The sequence below is a fragment of the Ovis canadensis genome, chromosome 15 (assembly GCF_042477335.2).
Source record: "Ovis canadensis isolate MfBH-ARS-UI-01 breed Bighorn chromosome 15, ARS-UI_OviCan_v2, whole genome shotgun sequence".
Classification (NCBI taxonomy): Eukaryota; Metazoa; Chordata; class Mammalia; order Artiodactyla; family Bovidae; genus Ovis; species Ovis canadensis.
Window position 1 is genome coordinate 65,890,659 of NC_091259.1, and position 16,043 is coordinate 65,906,701.

Genomic DNA, 16,043 nt, shown 5'->3' on the forward strand with positions numbered 1-16,043 from the left:
CTAGATCTGATAGATAGAGTGCCTGATGAACTATGGAATGAGGTTTGTGACATTGTACAGGAGACAGGGATCAAGACCATCCCCAGGGAAAAGAAATGCAAAAAGGCAAAATGGTTGTCTGAGGAGGCGTTACAAATAGCTGAGAAAAGAAGAGAAATTAAAGGCAAAGGAGAAAAGGAAAGATATAGTCATCTGAATGCACAGTTCCAAAGAATAGCAAGGAGAGATAAGAAAGGCTTCCTCAGTGATCAATGCAAAGAAATAGAGGCAAACAATAGAATGTGAAAGAGTAGAGGTTTCTTCAAGAAAATTAGAGATACCAAGGGAGCATTTCATGCAAAGATGGGCTCAATAAAGGACAGAAATGGTCTGGACCTAACAGAAGCAGAAGGTATTTAGAAGAGGTGGCAAAAATACACAGAAGAGCTGTACAAAAAAGATATTCACGACCCAGATAATCATGATGGTGTGATCACTCACCTAGAGCAAGACATCCTGGAATGCAAAGTCAAGTGGGCCTTATGAAGCATCACTATGAACAAAGCTAGTGGAGGTGATGGAATTCCTGTTGAACTATTTCAAATCCTAAAAGATGATGCTGTGAAAGTACTGTACTCACTATGTCAGCAAATTTGGAAAACTCAGCAGTAGCCACAGGACTGGAAAAGATCAGTTTTCATTCTAGTCCCAAACAAAGGCAATGCCAAAGAATGCTCAAACTCATCTCACACGTTAGCAAAGTAGTGCTTAAAATTCTCCAAGCCGAGCTTGAACAGTACGTGAACCATAAACTTCCAGATGTTCAAGCTGAATTTGAATAGGTAGAGGAACCAGAGATCAAATGGCCAACATCTGTTGGATCATCAAAAAAGCACGAGAGGTCCAGAAGAAAATCTACTTCTGCTTTACTGACTATGCCAAAGCCTTTGACTGTACGGATCACAACAAACTGGAAAATTCTTAAAGAGAATGGAATACCAGACCACCTGACCTGCCTCCTCAAAAATCTGTATGCAGGTCAGGAAGCAACTGTTAGAACTGGACATGGGACAACAGACTGGTTCCAAATCGGGAAACGAGTACATCAAGGCTGTATATTAAATAACTTGCATGCAGAGTACATCATGAGAAACAGTATGGTAGATGAAGCACAAGCTGGAATCAAGATTGCCGGGAGAAATATCAATAACATCAATTATGCAGATGATACTACCTTTATGGGAGAAAGCAAAGAACTAAAGAGCCTCTTGATGAAAGTGAAAGAGGAGAGTGAAAAAATTGCCTTAATGCTCAACATTCAGAAAACTAAGATATTGGCATCTGGTCCCATCATTTCATGGCAAATAGATGGGGAAACAATGGAAACAGTGGCAGACTTTATTTTTTAGGGCTCCAAAATCATTGCAGATGGTGACTGCAGCCATGAAATGAAAAGATACTTGATCCTTGGGAGAAAAGTTATGACCATAATAGCATATTAAAAAGCAGAGACATTACTTTGCCAACAAAAGTCTGTCTAGTCAAAGCTATGGTTTTTCCATTAGTCGTGTGTGGATGTGATAGTTGGACTATAAAGAAAGCTGAGGGCTAAAGAATTGATGCTTTTGAACTTGGTGTTGGAGAAGATTCTTGAAAGTCCCTTGGACTGCACAGAGCTCCAACTAGTCCACCCTAAAGGAAATCAGTCCTGAATATTCGTTGGAAGGACTGATGCTGAAGCTGAAGCTCCAATACTTTGGCCACCTGATGCAAGGAACTGACTCATTTGAAAAGACCCTGATGCTGGGAAATTGAAGGCAGAGAAGAAGGGGACGAAGAACATGAGATGGTTGGATGGCATCCCTGATTCAGTGGTATGAGTTTGAGTAAACTCCGGGAGTTGGTGATGAATAGGGAAGCCTGGCACATTGCAGACCATGGGGTCTCAGTGAGTCAGACACGACTAAGTGACTGAACTGAACTGAACTAATTTCCTCATATTATGTAAAGAAAAATGATTCTTAACTATAGGCCTATTGTTGGGAAGTAATCAAGGAGCAGATGATGGCATGATCTTTCTCTTAATATTGGGTTATTATACTACTTTGAGTATTGTTTGCGTTAATACAATGAAAGTGGAAGTGTAAGTTGCTCAGTTATGTCCCATTTTTTGCGACCCCGTGGCCTACAGTCCATGGAATTCTCCAGGCCAGAATACTGGAGTGGGTAGCCTTTCCCTTCTCCAGGGGATCTTCCCAACCCAGGGATAGAACCCAGGTCTCCCACATTACAGGTGGATTCTTTACCAGCTAAGTCACAAGGGAAGCCTAAGAATACTGGAGTGGGTAGCCTATCCTTTCCTCAGCGGATCTTCCCAACCCAGGAATCAAACTAGGGTATCCTGGATTCTTTACCAACTGAGCTCTCAGGGAAGCCCTGCAATTAACTCTCTGGCTTAAGTTTCAGACTTAGGTATTTTTTAGACTTTAATCTCTAAATTTAATCAAGAATGGTTTCCTTGATGTCTTTTATAAAAAAGTCTATGGTTAAATACTGATCTGCTCAATTTATTCTTAATGTGACCCTATCTTCTTAAATGGGACCCTTGTTATTTTCTAAAACCATTTTAAAAATATTGAAGTCGTTATATTTAATTTTGGCATAGAATATGTATATATGAAGTTAATATGGTAAGTGAGATTTTGTAGTAGCTCTGAACAATAGGAAGTGAAGTGAGCTCGCTCAGTCGTGTTCCACTCTTTGCGACCCCATGGACTGTAGCCCACCAGGCTCTTCCATCCATGGGATTCTCCAGGCAAGAATACTGGAGTGGGTTGCCACTTCCTTCTCCAGGGGAACTTCCCGACCCAGGGATCTAACCTGGGTCTCCCGCATTGCGGGCAGGCGCTTTACCCTCTGAGCCACTGGGGAAGCCCTGAACAATAGGAACCAGAGATCAAATTGTCAACATCTGCTGGATCATAGAAAAAACAAGGGTATTCCAAAAAAAAAAAAAAAAGAAACATCTACTTCTGCTTCGTTCGCTATGTTAAAGCCTTTGACTGGACCACAGCAAACCATGGAATGTTCTTTAAGAGATGGGAATACCAGACCACTGTGTCTGTCTCCTGAGAAATCTGTATGCAGGACAAGAAGCAATAGTTAGATCCAGATATGGAACAAGGGACTTGTTCAAAACTGGGAAAGGAATACGTCAAGGCTGTATATTATCACCCTGCTTATTTAACTTCTCTGCACAGCACATGTGAAATGCCAGTTTGGAAACTCACAAATTGGAATCAAGATTGCAAGGAGAAATATCAACAACCTTAGATATGCAGATGATACTGCTTTGTTGGCAGAAAGTGAAGAGGAACTAAAGAGTCTTTTGATGAAGGTGAAAGGAGAGTGAAAAAGCTGGCTTAAAACTCAGCATTCAGAAAAGTAGGATCATAGCATCTGGTCTCATCACTTCTTGGCAAATAGATGGGGGAAAAGTATAAACTATGACAGATTTTATTTTCTTGGGATCCAAAATCACTGCAGATGCTGACTGCGGCCATGAAATTAAAAGATACTTGCTCTTTGAAAGAAAAACTATGACAGACCTAGACAGAGTTTCAAAAAGCAGTGACATCACTTTGCTGACAAAAGCTATGTAGCCATGTACCAATGTGAAAGGACCATAAAGGAGGCTGTGCAGTTAAAGCTATGTAGTCATGTATGGATATGAGAGCGGACCCTCAAGGAGGGTCAGCACCAAAGAACTGATGCTTTCAAATTGTGGTCTGGAGAAGACTCTTGAGAGTCCCTTGGACAGCAAAGAGTTCAAATCCTCAGTCCTAAAGACAATCAACCCTGAATATTCATTGGAAAGACATGCTGAAGCTGAAGCTCCAATACTTTGGCCACCTGGTTTGAACAGCTAACACGTTGGAAAAGACCATGATGCTGGGAAAGATTGAAGGCAAGAGAAGGTGATATTACTGACTCAGTGGACATGAGTTTGAGCAAACTCAGGGAGATAGTGAAGGACAGGGAAGCCTGGTGTGCTGCAGTTCATGGGGTTGCAAAGAATCAGACATGAGAGCAACTGAAGAACAACAACAACATAATAGGCATATGTAAAGTAATTGATACTGGTAGTGATTATCATTGCCCTACTCTTTGTAAATAAAATATACTAAATAGACAAAATATTTTTAAATAAAGCAATAACAAACAATTCCTTCCTTTAATAAACCCAGTGAGTCAATAAAACTCCCTAAAGTAGCTCTTCATTTAGTACATTGATTCTTAATTCTGTTATCCCTAATGTCCTTTTTTTATTGTGAATGTTTGTATCATCCTTTTTTTATCCTGAACATATAATCAAATACACAATAAAAAAGCAATGTAATGTATCAACTGTAATTTAAAGAAATAAAAGTGAAATGAAACATAATAAATATTAAGTATTATATGTCAATGATAGAAAACAGCAGTATAGTGAAAAGTTGGAGTTAAGATAGAAATTATATATCATTCCATACAAGAAAGTTAAGTTGAAAGAGTTAATGTACAAATAGATACTAAAGTAAAAATGAGTGATGCTAGAATAACTTATCATAGACCACATTTCTTACTATTTGATTTAAGTAAAAGGGTAATAATTTTAGTCAAAGTACAAAAACAGGAGAAGACAAATTATATACTGCCAAATTGGAGAAAATGGATTGGAATAATCATCTAGATTATAATTTAAGATGGTACAGTAATAAATATTACTTACATTTTGAATTTCTACATTTAGAGAGAAAGCATAAGAAGTGTGATAATTTTGAGGTGATGGTGAGTTTTGTTTGGTGCCTATTGAATTTGTCCTGTTGGTAGGGCACTGTAGTGGAGATATTCAGCAGGTGGTTCAAAATGAGAATTCAGTTCAGTTCAGTTCAGTCGCTCAGTTGTGTCCAACTCTTTGCAACCCCATGAACTGCAGCACGCCGGGCCTCCCTGCCATCACTAACTCCCAGAGTTCACTCAAACTCATGTCTGTTAAGTCAGTGATGCCATGCAGGCATCTCATCCTCTGTCGTCCTCTTCTCTTCCTGCCCCCAATCCCTCCCAGCATCAGGGTCTTTTCCAGTGAGTCAGCTCTTCGCATGAGGTGGCCGAAGTACTGGAGTGTCAGCTTCAGCATCATTCCTTCCAAAGAACACCCAGGGCTGATCTCCTTTAGAATGGACTGGTTGGATCTCCTTGCAGTCCAAGGGACTCTCAAGAGTCTTCTCCAACACTGCAATTCAAAAGCATCAGTTCTTTGGTGCTCAGCTTTCTTCACAGTCCAACTCTCACATCCATACACGACCACTGGAAAAACTGTAGCCTTGACTAGATGGACCTTTGTTGGCAAAATGAGAATTAGATTTCTAGAAAGAGGTTACACCAGCAAAATTTACTTTTGAAGATTATTCATAAAGTAGAAATAATTGAAGCTTTAAGATTAGATAATATTACAAAGAGGATAATAGTAATAATAGAAATTAACATCATCATTGCTGTTAGCATTTGTTCATATTTATTATGTGCCATGCCCTGTATGTCTATTAGACATAATCTTTTTCACATATTTCTCATGCAGCCCCTATAAAATAGATATAGTACAACTCTTACCAGCATCTTTTTACAGATGGAACAACTAGCATACACAAGAGATTACCTTAGTTCACATAGCTAGTAAGTGGAAGAGTTTGAATACAAACTCAGGCAATCTGGTTTAAGAACTCACTTCCAATAAAGGGAATTCTTGAGACGCTCCTTCATTTTAAAATAAAGAGATAGCTGTTAGTGAAGAGAGTAAATTAGAGTGCACATTGTTATGGAAGTCCAAGGGCAAAAGTGTTTGTTAGTATCACAGACTTAAGAGCATTTTAGAAAAGGCTATGGGATTTGATGATTAGTAAGTTCTTGGGAAATAATCATTCAGTAATGTCATAGAGTCTAAGAAAATTGCCCTAGTGTTTTTTTTTTTATCAGAATTTGTTAAAATTTTTTATATTCTATTTATTTGTCCAATACCTATTCTGAACTTTTAATATACTCTATCAGACTGAATGTAAACCTTAGGAATCATGGTGTATTCATTCTTTTAATAAATCCTGATGCCACTCTCTAAGGAAATCTATCAGAAACAAGCAATCTAATTTTAGATTTGTTTGGGGCAATGGAAACTGTTGAAGATACCAAAAGCTACGATTAAATTAGTTCTAGATGAGAAGGGAAATACTGCAGAAAAGTTTGGTGCAGAAAATGAAAAAATTTTAAGTATGATTTGTATTATGTAGTTAAGAAAAGTAACTCATCATTCTTGGGTGTGATAATGAGGAAGAAATATTCATGTGGGTGTTTTGATGATTAATTAGTTGATGTGTGTAAAATGCTTGAAGGAAAAAAAAGTGTGGCATAAATTCTAAATATTTTATTCCCAGAATTCTGTCAGGCTTCATGGCTGCCTTCCCATGTGCTTGTCTTTCTGCACCTGTTGCTAAAACTTCTTTCCACAGTAGTGCCGCTTTTGCTGTCATTTGATGTCTATTCCAGATTTCTCATCTTATAACTCTCTCTACATGCTGTCACTTGGTTATCTAATTTTAATAGGATGCTACTTTAATATCAGTTTAATGAAACTATATGTATGTGTGTGTGTATAGCATATACATGTTACACAGTGAAGTGCATTTTCTCATCTTTAGAGATTTAGGTAAAACAATTTTGTTCATATAATATTTTCCCAGAATCATCTGCCCCAAAATGGCTTATCCCTGGGAACTTAATATCTTTAACTAAATTTTAGTTAGCTGTTTTACTAGCTGTTTTTTTTAATTCTTCAATGTTCATTTCTTTCTGTCGTCTGGATGCTTTTTCCTTGCCCATTAAAATAAGAACTTCAATTTGAAAACTTACCACAAATAACATATATCCCCTCCTTTATTAGAATATTTATTATTTATTAATATGGGGCTTCCCTGGTGGCTTAGAGGGTAAAGAATCTGTCTGCAATGTAGGAGACCTGGATTCCATCCCTGGGTTGGCAAGATCCTCAGGAGAAGGGAATGGCTACCCACTCCAGTATTCTTGCCTGGAGAATTCCCTGGACAGAGGAACATAGAGGGCTACAGTCTGTGGGGTCACAAAGAATCGAACATGATTGAATGACTAACACTTTCACTTTCATAATTTTAATAACATTTTCCAAATTATAATTCATATCTCTTTAGAAGAGGCTCTTTTTTATTTCTTAAGAATGAAGCCAAATTTTTTTCTAATGGGCTTAAGTTTATTTTAAAAAATTAAATATGAAGAGATATTTGTAAAGTCTGAATAAAACCCATGCATCAAAATACCATACGTATAGCTCTTTAAACATAAACATTAATTACTCCTGGGGATTAATCATTGGCAAGATGAAATCACTGTATTTCGTTGGTACTTTATTTTGACACTGAATTTATCACACAAATGCACACACACAATTTCTCACTATTGTGTCTGTCTTTACTGATCTAAAACCAAGACCAGTATTTAAAAAGTGCTTATCTGTGAACAAAACAAGTACTTCAACTAAATGGCACATTAGAGGATGGTGTTATCATGATGTGATCATTCTGTTCAGATCATAAAACAAGAAATGCTTCACTGTTGCCTTTAATGATTATCTTTATAGGCACCATTTTAATTCTGTTATTGGTACTGTAGAATGTACTTATCTGGAAAGAATTTATTTCTGCTTGAAAGAGAGTAAAACAGTCCTTGTCTCATAGTTTATAGTTGTCTCTCCCAATTTAGACATGTATGATTGTCTTTTGCTTTGAAAAACTTGATTATACTGTAATCATATCAGTGCTTTCTGCATTTAGTGGTATACATAACTAATTTGCATTTACTTTCTGTCCCATTTTGCACACACTGCTCTTTATGCTGATGACACAATTCTCTGTCATTAGTGATCTTAGATAATATTGTAAGATAGGTTTGTGTTCTTAATGATAATGTGAATTTATAGTTTAAATTGGTTCCTCTGGAAAACAATATAAGTGCATAGGAAATATCCCAATAAAAGTAAGAGGAATTATAGAACATAAATTTTGTAGCCCCATTGTCTTTGGGGCTTCCCTGGTGGCTCAGACAGTTAAGAATCTGCCTGCAATGGGAGGCAGATTCAGTCTCTCGGTTGGGAAAATCCCCTGGAGGAGGCCATGGCAACCCACTCCTGTATTCTTGCTTGGAGAATTCCATGCACAAAGGAGCCTGGTGGGCTGTTTTCCATGGGGTCGCAGAGTCATTCACGACTGAGTGATTAAATCACACTTTCATTGTCTTTCAAGCTTTCTTCTTGATTAGCATTCCCATTTCTGATATTATGAGCTATCTGAGCGTGTATGCTCAGTTGTTTCTGACTCCTTTCAGCCCCATGGACTATTATAGACTAGCAGGCTCCTCTGTCCATGGTATTTTCCAGGAAAGAATACTGGAGTGGGTTGCCATCTCCTACTCCAGGAGATCTTCCCAACTCAGGCATCAAACCCACATCTTCATCTTCTGCATTGGCAGGCAAATTCTTTATCACTGAGCCACCTGGGAAGCACATTATGAGCTATACTGTATCACTTAAATTTTCAGTTCTACAGAACTTAAGGTTCTAGTCTGGGATTCAGCTGTTCTTTTATATATTGTTGTTCAGTCTCTCAGTCATGTCCGACTCTTTGCAACCCCCTGGACTGCAGCATCCCAGACTTCCTTGTTCTTCACCATCTCCTAGGGTTTGCTCAAATTCATGTCCATTGAGTCGGTGATGTCATCTGACCATCTCATCCTCTGTCGTCCCCTTCTCCTCCTGCCCTCAATCTTTCCCAACATCAGGTCTTTTCCAGTGAGTTGGCTTTTCACATCAGTTGGCCAAAGTTTGGAACTTCAGCTTCAGCATCAGTCCTTCCAGTGAATATTCAGGGTTGATTTCTTTAGGATTGACTGAATTGATCTCCTTTCAGTCCAAGGGACTTTCAAGAGTCTTCTCCAACACCACAATTCAAAAGCATCAATTCATCAGTGCTCAGCCTTCTCTTTGGTCTGACTCTCACATCCATACATGACTAGTGGGAAAACCATACATTTTTATTTAAGTGGCTGTTAATTCCTAGACCAGAACTTCACAGTTTAACAGTAACTGCTTTAAACTGAAAACATATTTCATCTGTTTTTGATACCCAGCATTTCCAACCTAATTTTTTGATTGCATTTGTTGTTGTTTCTTTTTCCCCTGAGTTAACAAGTTATGCTGTTGAATGACATAGTTATTAGATAAAGGAGCTTCCGGGAACTTTTGTGAGATTTTTGTATTATAGTCAAACAGATGTATATCGCTAAACTTCAAGCACAAGTAGGGATGGGTTTTGGTAAGTCTGAGTTAGGGCTCTTTAATGCGAGCAACAGAAACTGACTTTGGCCATCACAGTGGAAAAGGAATTTACTGAAGTTAAGTGGGTAGTTCTCATAGTCAGCAGGTGCCCTAAAGAAGCAGATATATAAAATGGGCAGAAATCAAGGGAAGCTGGGCACTGGCAAACATTACCAGGACTGTGTCACTGAACAATCCAAGTTGGGAATCATTCCCTGGACCTTCTCCATTGGATTCTTAGTCCTGTTGCTGCTTTTGAATTCTCAGTACTTTTGCCACCACTGGACTCTAATCTCCATATGGATAGCTTTTTAAATGTCTCTGCATCTTAGCATTACTCCTTCAGGTTTCAGAATTCCAGGTGAAACATCTAATAGCCTGAATTCAGGTCACTTACTGCCAGGGAATGAAAGCAGAAGGGATGTTATGGTACCCTCAGCTTACATATGAGGAGACAGAATCTTTTCTTTCCAAGGAAGACCACACAGGGAGATTCACCTCCATAGGATATTGTTTGATGTGGGGCATAAAAAAAAAAAAAGATTAATCACAAGTTAAAACCTTGTAATCTTGATGTTGTTTCAATATCTTATCACTGTGTTCTGCTACTTAGATATTCTTTTATCCAGTATAAGTTAACTTTTTAAATGATTTTATTTCCTCATTTTAGTGCTGAAAGCATAGAAGAAATCTGGTTAGCATCTATCTATGAAAACTCTTTATATCCTATAAGATTGTAATGTGACAATCATAAAGAAAATCATTCAAAACCTTTAATTCAGTTTTTGCCTGTATTTGAGGAAAGATTCCTATTCTTACATTAATTTTTTCTCTTACCTTTTTTCCTACTTCCTTTCCTCCTTTTCCCCTCTCATTCTGTTTCTAGTTTTTCTTTTCTTTTGTCACGTATTTATAGAGCACTTCTATGTTCAGGCATGCATGTCTTTTTTTTTTTTTTTTTTTAAGACATTGACACCTTCAGCCTGACCAGTGTGGAAATGCAGATTTGAATGTTAACTGAATGCACATGATTACTGTTACAAGTGAGAAATGAAACAAATGCTACAAAATAAGAAATTCTGGTTTTGTGAGTCATATTGGTAGGATAACTAAGAAGCATAATCTTGCTCACTCTTTTTTTTGTTTTTTAAGAATCAGTAATCCTGGTGATACTTCTTTTAAAGAGAAATTCTGAAATATAAAAAACCAGAAACTGTAGTACAAGTAACACTCATATTCCCACTGTAGTACAAATAACACTCATTCTCATTTTCCTGAGTTTAAATTGTATCTTAATTTTCTTTAGTTAATTTTTTAAAGAAATAAAACAATAGGTACAACTGTAGTTCCCTTTAACAAGACTCTCAGTTCCATCCTCACCTCCTTTCCTCCATGGACAACTGTAATCTGGACTTCAGCTTGCAGGCAGCAAGGCAATCAATCACTAGTATTTTTTAAACAGGGAGTAACATGCTTAGGTTTGTTTTCTTAATTAGATATTTCAAAAGCCAAAGTAGAGTTTAGACCAAACTGGGAAGAGACTGGTAGAATTAATGAAAATACTCATGTAGTAATCTAGGTGAATGATTCTAAGAATTTAACTAATGCAATTTTTGTTACAGTGGAGATGGGAGAATATTTTTTTGAGAGTAGATTTTGAGGATGAATTCAGAGGACTGGATAAGTGGATGTTAGTGTTAAAGGAAAGTCAGATGTGGTTGTCAGTTTATGTGTTTTGAAAATTTCATGGGAGAAAGGTTCTCCAGATGCTTCTCTTGCTGTTCAAATCTTTGAAAGCTTCAGATTTGAAACTTATATTTATAAGGTAAGGGTTCTTCCTATTTATGTTCTTCTATAATAAAAATGTAAACATTAATTCAGAAATTCCAGGCAAATGTAATATAGAAGAATACTATACAGCCATTAAGACATTGATGTAGGTTTGTAGATCTGAAAGGTAATATACTGAAATTACTGGCTGTAGACTCACAGAAGGTGATTCCTGTTATTCAATATATTAAAAAATATTTAGTAATTTTCTTTAATAATGAGCATAATGTTTTTTACAATTAAAACTTGTTCTAAATAGGTTTGTGAAATCTTGGTAATTAATAATCTATGTTAATATTAATGATTCAAAGTTAATATAAGGTTTTTTTGGAAAAAGCATGATTTCTAAAATCAGTGCAAACTCCGACCAGATGAGAATAATTCTACTTGTTCTCTTGCTGCTGTAAGTAGTGATTGTTTCAAATAAAGTGATTTCTGAGCATATTTCCTCAAGCCTCAACAGAAGCAAAGTTCATCCTTGTTAATCTACTAATAATTTTCTCCCACTCTGGTGAGCTGGGCTATCTGTGTGTGGTTGAGTGAGGCTGATCTGGTTGTGAGGGTAGGGCATGAGGCTTCTCTAGAGAGTGACCAAGTTAAGATCTGGTTATTTTAATGGGAGAATCCAAGTATCACTAGCATTGGGTCTTTTCTCTTGGGCTGGTCAGTTTTTCTCAAGAAGAATCTTACAGTCTCTCAGCTACTCAGAACTGAGTAGAGGAGAGTCCCTGAGGTCTCTGGGCACAGGATGGGACTTGTACTCAGTTGCCTCAATTTCAGTGTGCACCTTTCTCTGCCCTCTGCTGTGCCTCATGACCTGGAACCCAGGTCTGTCTGGACTGTTTCACCAGAGAATGAATTTCCTGTCTCTTGGAAAGGGTGATGAGAGGAAAGGACAGGGCTCTGAGTGCTCCTTTACAGATTCTAACTGCGCCTACTTTGTCTTTCCTTGTTCTGCACCTTCTAAGGAACTCCTAGCTGGTATCTGTTTCAGGTTCGTAGGCTTTGACAAATCAGTTTTCACTTATTTGCACTGTCATGTGAACAGTTATTGCCATCTCTTATCTTTGTTTTGGGGAGTTTACAGCTTTTTTATTTATTAATAAAAATTCTTAAATGGAATTTTGGGAATGTGCATTAATTTTAAAATGAAAGAGAGATAAGTAAAGAATGACAGTTAAAGTATATGAAGAACACTGAACGAGGTCAGTTGATCTGAATGGAGCCCTGGCTCTGTGTGACTTGTAATATGACACTAGGTAAGTGGCTTGACTTCTTTCAGCCTTTATTTCATCATCTGCACAATAGAGGCAATATTAGCTATCACCTTGTATTGTTGTGAGGTTCCCAAGAGAGGATATATGTGAAAGTTTTGCCAGATGTTCTTAGATTCATTTTTTATATAGCTGAAAAATGAGATTAAAAGGTTTATCCTGACTGTAAGTCATTCTGAGATTATTTTAATCTCAATTTTTGTGATGAGAATAAACAATTTCCTAAAACATTTTAGGGGACATTTCACTTTAACACATTATCGTTAGTGATGCTAAATATAGTGATGCAGTAGTGTCCCTAACTTAAAACCTTATTCTTAAAGGTTTCTTTCTTTAGTATATTTATAATTATTGACATACCGTAGGAAACTTTCAAATCTTTGCTTTTTTAAAATTTACTTTGATCATAACCACAGAAATTAATATGTCTGATTCAGGAAAATGTGGTTTTATCTTTCGTCACAAAACAAAGCTTAAGAAATGGCAATGAAGAAACTTAAAAATTCTAGGGCTGTGTTTTGTCTGCCTGCCCTGCCTTGTCTTGCCTTTTCTTTATCATTATCTTTTCTAAGCATGTGAAGAAGTATTGGTATTGGTACTAAGAAATAAACACTTTTGCCAGATATCAGAAAAGATAGTTAGATTTGCAACATACTACGGCGTAAAATGAACCACTTTCTTCCTTAGTGAGTATTTGGGATTCTAGGTAGCATACAGAAAGTCTAAATTCCTCAGATCACAAATATAGATTAAAGCCATTAAATTTCTAAATATATTTATGTTTGTATCCAATTTTGATAACCTGCTTTTAATTAAAGGTGTTCAGCACAATTTTAGCCCATCTAAATGAACTGGAGCTGATCTACTTCAAGAGAACAGAAATAGATTGCTCCCTTTTTTTATATTGTTCTTGTACCTTAAATTATACTGGGGATGATTAGTTTACTGAACACAATACTTCCAAAAGCATCAGAATAGCTATATCTCAGGACCCAGCTTGATGAAAATTCATATGTTATTACTTTTTACTTTTATGTTGCATTAGAGAATATATATTTTCTTTACTCCATCACTATTTTCTACTCACCTATTACTCCTAGTAGCTTCAATTTATTATACCATGTTTTAGAATTCTACCCATTGCCTTGCATTATGTTTTACATTTTATCTTCATAGTAGCTCAGTAAATGCCCATTTTAGAGATGAAGCGACTGATGCTGAGAGAGGTTGAATTAGTTTTTCCATCTTCTCAGACACTGTATTTGGTACTACCAGCTTCCTGAGGGAGTTGAGAACAGTTTTTGATTTCCTGTGTCTTCTAATATCAGACTTATATGTACTTCTCAAAGAAGAATAGACAGAAAAAAGCAGTCTTAGTGAGAAAATTGTTCAGTCCAAGGAAAGAAGAGCAAGAGCAAATGGCTCTTGAAGAGCAAGAGATTATGAACAAAATCTCTCTTTTGTTGATTGTGTTTTTTTTTTTTTACCCCCTTTCAAACTTTGGTATTTACTTTAGTTTGCATCTTTATTAAGAGACTGTGTAGAAGAAATTAGTGAGTGATTGAGGCAGCTGATTTGAATGTAAATAATCTTAAAAGTTCCAAAGAATAACAAGGAGAGATAAGAAAGCCTTCTTCAGTGATCAATGCAGAGAAAATACAGGAAAACAACAGAATGGGAAACACTAGAGACTTCAAGAAAATCAGAGATACCAAGGGAACATTTCATGCAAAGATAGGCTCGGTAAAGGACAGAAATGGTATGGACCTACAGAGGCAGAAGCTATTAAGAAGAGGTGGTAAGAATACACAGAAGAACTGTACAAAAAAACATCTTCATGACCAAGATAATCATGATGCTGTGATCACTCACCTAGAGCCAGACATCTTGGAATGTGAAGTCAAGTGGGCCTTAGAAAGCATCACTACGAACAAAGCTAGTGGAGGTGATGGAATTCCAGTTGAGCTGTTTCAAATCCTGAAAGATGATGCTGTGAAAGTGCTGCACTCAATATGCCAGCACATTTGGAAAACTCAGCAGTGGCCACAGGACTGGAAAAGGTCAGTTTTCATTCCAATCCCAAAGAAAGGCAATGCCAAAGAATGCTCAAACTACCGCATAATTGCACTCATCTCACACTCTAGTAAAGTAATGCTCAAAATTCTCCAAGCCAGGCTTAAGCAGTACGTGAACTGTGAACTTCCAGATGTTCAAGCTGGTTTTAGAAAAGGCAGAGGAACCAGAGATCAAATTGCCAATATCCGCTGGATCATGGAAAAAGCAAGAGAGTTCCAGAAATTTCTGTTTTATTGACTATGCCAAAGCCTTTGACTGTGTGGATCACAATAAACTGTGGAAAATTCTGAAAGAGATGGGAATACCAGACCACCTGACCTGCCTCTTGAGAAACCTACATGCAGGTCAGGAAGCAACAGTTAGAACTGGACATGGAACAACAGACTGGTTCCAAATAGGAAAGGAGTACGTCAAGGCTGTATATTGTCACCCTGCTTATTTAACTTAAATGCAGAGTACATCATGAGAAAATGCTGGGCTGGAAGAAACACAAGCTGAAATCAAGATTGCTGGGAGAAGTATCAATCACCTCAGATATGCAGATGACACCACCCTTATGGCAGAAAGTGAAGAGGAACTAAAAAGCCTCTAGATGAAAACGAAAGAGGAGAGTGAAAAAGTTGGCTTAAAGCTCAGCATTCAGAAAACTAAGATCATGGCATCTGATCCATGGGAAATAGATGGGGAAACAGTGGAAACAGTGTCAGACTTTATTTTTCTGGGCTCCAAAATCACTGTAGATGGTGATTGCAGCCATGAAATTAAAAGATGCTTACTCCTTGGAAGGAAAGTTATGACCAACCTAGATAATATATTGAAAAGTAGAGATATTATTTTACCAACAAAGGTCTGTCTAGTCAAGGCTATGGTTTTTCCAGTGGTCATGTATGGATGTGAGAGTTGGACTGTGAAGAAGGCTGAGTGCCAAAGAATTGATGCTTTTGAATTGTGGTGTTGGAGAGGACTCTTGAGAGTCCCTTGGACTGCAAGGAGATCCAACCAGTCCATCCTAAAAGAGATCAGTCCTGGGTTTTCATTGGAAGGACTGATGCTGAAGCTGAAACTCCAGTACTTTGGCCACCTGATACGAAGAGCTCATTGGAAAGCACTCTGATGCTGGGAAGGATTGGGGGCAGGAGGAGAAGAGGACGACAGAGGATGAGATGGCTGGATGCCATCACTTACTCGATGGACATAAGTTTGAGTGAACTCTGGGAGTTGGTGATGGACAGGGATGCCTTGCGTGCTGTGATTCATGGGGTTGCAAAGAGTCGTACACGACTGAGCGACTGAAGTGAAGTGAAGTGAAGTGAAGTGAAGTGAAGTGAAATGAAGTCGTTCAGTCATGTCTGACTCTTTGTGACCCCATGGACTGTAGCCTGCCAGGCTCCTCCCTCCATGGGATTCTCCAGGCAAGAGTACTGGAGTGGGTTGCCATTTCCTTCTCCAGG

The 16,043-nt window shown here is 37.6% G+C and overlaps 1 protein-coding gene across 5 annotated transcripts in view; it reads left to right on the plus strand.

Moving 5' to 3' along the window:
• METTL15 (methyltransferase 15, mitochondrial 12S rRNA N4-cytidine) overlaps positions 1-16,043 on the plus strand; it is a 248,559-nt gene that overhangs the window by 53,462 nt on the left and 179,054 nt on the right. The window lies entirely within an intron of this gene.